We start from the raw sequence: 3,636 nt of genomic DNA on the forward strand, positions 1-3,636 counted from the left end.
AAGGTCTATGAGCCATAAAGAACAAATTAATTAACGCGAGTTCTAGGTGCTGTGCCACCTTGGGTGGGAAACGGTGGTTTGACCTCGGTATATGGCTTTCCTGCCCCGCATACTGAAATATTGCACCCAGCTCCGGGGTCTAGATTTTTGGAAGGACATTTAAAAGTTGGACCAAGAGTAGAAAAGAGCCGCAAATATTATTCAAGGGCTTGCGAAAATGCCTTTGCATGAGACTTAGAAAGTCTGTTTCCCTGATCAAAAGAAAATAGGGGAATTGATTTTGGTGCCTAAGTACCATCCCTGAGAAAAAAAATAATACCGGGGATGAAATAGGTTTCTGATGTTGTGCAGAAAGGCAGAACAAAGGCCAGTGGCTGGAAGTTGAAATTAGTCTTTTTCAAATGGAAAATAAGGCACAGGGAGGGCAATTCGCCGTCGGGGTACACTGCCCAAGAAGGTGATTTTGATGGCTGGAAGTTCAGGTTTAATTAAATCCAAGTTCAATGCAGAACAAGAGCCAGGAAATCAGAGTGGATGGCATCTTTTGGCTTTAAACTCTACCAATGTGTGAGCGTGAGCGCTGGTGCCCAGCTGGAGGGGTTTAAGCAACAGTTCATGCGATGAACCTGTGTAAGAACTGTGTCTTCAAAAGATGGCCATGCCATGTGCCACTCTGATCCCCTGACCTCCAAAAGGATATAGCAGAGGGAGAAAAGGTACGGAGAAGAGTAGCCAGGTTGGAGAGGCTTCTGTGCAAGGCTCAATGGCTATGTAGGCTATGTAGGCATGGGGGCATATGGCAGAGGTCGCAGAAACACGAAGGGAGTGGCGACAGTAAATGGGGGGTTATTATGTACTGGTTCGCATGACACAAGAGCTAGGGGAAACACACAGCATTGATTAGGAAGCAGGTGTGCAACCAGCAGAAGGAAGTTGTGAAAATGTAATAAGTTTGGGAAACTTGTTGCCACAGGATGCTGGTGAGCCTGAGCGAGTTCAGGAGGGGACCAGACAAATTCACGCCGGGTTTTCCTGGTGGGGGGTATTCAACATGATGCTTAGGGGTGCGACCTCCACATTAGGATGTCTCGGGGTCTGAATGCTGGGAGCTGAAGGTAGAAAGGGGCAGGGGACAGATCGGTCTGGAGGCCTGAGTACTTAGCATCTGCACTGTGCCCTGGTGAGATACATTGTGCTGGGCTCGGTGGATGTGTGTGCTGGCCCAGCGAGGCACCCTGGTTGCTCTTAATATGTTAATTTAATAAGAGAGCTAAAATCATCAGGCCTGGCCTGCAGGCCTCGATAAGCAGAGCTTATGGGGTGGTACAAACACCCCAGAAACAGCAGCTGCTAGGGATGTTGTAACTGAGGCCACTGTTACACGTTACATATACTACACAATTAACTGGTGAATTGTGCAATCCATTTAGGGTGGCAAAAAAAAGTTGGACTAGCCACAAGTGCAAAGTAACGATCGCACAATTAACTGGTTGATCACGCAATACATTTAAACCAGGCACTCATGCGAAGTAATGATCGCACCATGGAAGTGACTGTCCCGTGATAAAAAGAGCCAACCCTGGAAAGCCAGGAGCAATGTTTCCCTTAGGAAGATCAAAACCCAGCCAGCTCCAAGTGTCCTGATGCCCGCTGGATGCCAGCTTCTCAAGGATAAAAAAAGCAGCTGGGAAAGGTGCTTTGGGACCACGCTGAATCCCTGAGGATGGCCAGTCCTCCTGTCTGGGTCTGAGCAGGATGAGTCTCAGCGGGGCTCCTACCCAGCGAACAGCTGCTGCGGCCTTATCGATGTAGGAGTTTGGGTTGCGCTAGGCTGTAGTTAGGCTACACTATAGTAAGTGACGGTGCTGACAAGCAGCATGGGAGAAAGGGGCCTCCTAACCACTGGATAACTCAGTAAGAAAGAAAAAAAATGGCACTAATGAGCAAAAAGATGCTAAAGGGGGCATGAAAACAGCAACTGAAAAACTCGAGGACAAATGTAAGAAGTCAGAGTGTACTCGTGAGACAGAGAGCAAGGGCAGGTGCGTAAACCCGGCAAACAAAACCAGTCAAGATGAGCATCCCGATAGAGAGAGAAGAGCTGGCATGAGACGGGGGCACGGCAGTCTAAATCCTGGGGTTGGCAGACCTGTCCCACATAGAGACCTAGGGGAGCATGGCAAATGTCTGGTGTCTCTACCTGTCAGGGACAAGCTGCACCAAGTGGGGCTGGCTGTTAATTAGATGGACAACGAGCCGTTCTGAGCTTTCACCACTGAACATGGGGGGTGTTTTCTGTGTTGCCTTCATGGACAAGCAGGGCTGGGAGGGACCTCCAGAGGTCATCTACTCCAACCCCTGCCCGAGGCAGGATCAGCCCGGTCCAACCCTGACCCTTGTAGCCATGATAGTTGCATGCACGTGTCTTATCCGGATTGACAGAACAAAATCTCACCTCCTGGAGCATCCTGACAGCACCTCCCACATTCACTGCCCCTCATTCCCATCCCTGAGCTAAGATGCCCGCACCTGAGTGGACCAGATGACCTGTGGAGGTCCCTTCCAACTGGCCTGTGCTGGGCTTCCACGATTTCTCTTTGGCTTTAATCACTGAATCATGGAAAATGAGGGTGGGAAGGGACCTCAAGGGGTCACATCTAGTCCAACCCCCTGCTCCAAGCAGACCATCCTCAGCTACATCATCCCAGCCAAGGCTTTGTCTACCCGGGTCTTCAAATCCTCCAAGGATGGAGATGCCACCACCTCTCTGGGTAACCTGTTCCAGCGTTTCACCACCCTCCTGGTGAGAAAGTATTCCCTAATATCCAACCTCAACTTCCCTTGCTGCAGCTGCAGCCCATTGCTCCTTGTCCTGTCATCTGCCCCCACTGAGAACAGCCCAGCTCCATCCTCTTTGCAACCCCCTGCAGGGAGGTGAAGGCTGCTATGCAATCCCCCGCGGTCTTCTCTTCTCCCACCAGGTCCCTCAGCCTCCCGTCACAAGTCAGCCCCTTTGCCCGCCACTGGACTCTCTCCAGCTTGTCCACATCCTTTCTGTAGTGGGGGGCCCACAACGGGCCACTCCAGATGTGGCCTCCCCAGTGCTGCATCATTTCCCTCCATCTGCCGGCACCGCTACCAATGCAGCCAGGATGCCGTTCGCCTTCTCGGCACCGAGGGCACACTGCTGGCTCCTATTCGGTTTCTTGTCCCCTGTCCCCCCAGGTCCTTTTCTGCAGAGCTGCTGCCCAGCCTGCACCGGTGCATGGGATTTGCACTGGCCGGGACTGAACCTCAGGAGATTTCTTCCACAGGTTTCCTAGACATAGGGCTGGAAGGTCCCCTTTGGGTCCAACCCACGCTCCTGTTGCAGTATTCCCCCCGCAGACCTGCAGGAAACAGCGAGGTGACGGCTGTAGCAGAGCTGTCGTGTCTCTGGGCTTCGGGGTGCCACGTCCCTTCGTCCTTCCGCAGAGAAGACGTGGCGCTCGCCTCCGATCGCGCCTCCTGCCACTGCTATCGGCCCGCGCCTTTCGCGTGCCAGCCCGGAGCGCGTCTCCCGCGCCCTGCGCAGACACACGTGCCCCGGGGCCAGGGCATGCCCGGCGCGGGGCCGCCGCGGGGGATGCCCCGGGC

This window comes from Alligator mississippiensis, chromosome 1 (assembly GCF_030867095.1).
Source record: "Alligator mississippiensis isolate rAllMis1 chromosome 1, rAllMis1, whole genome shotgun sequence".
Taxonomy (NCBI): Eukaryota; Metazoa; Chordata; order Crocodylia; family Alligatoridae; genus Alligator; species Alligator mississippiensis.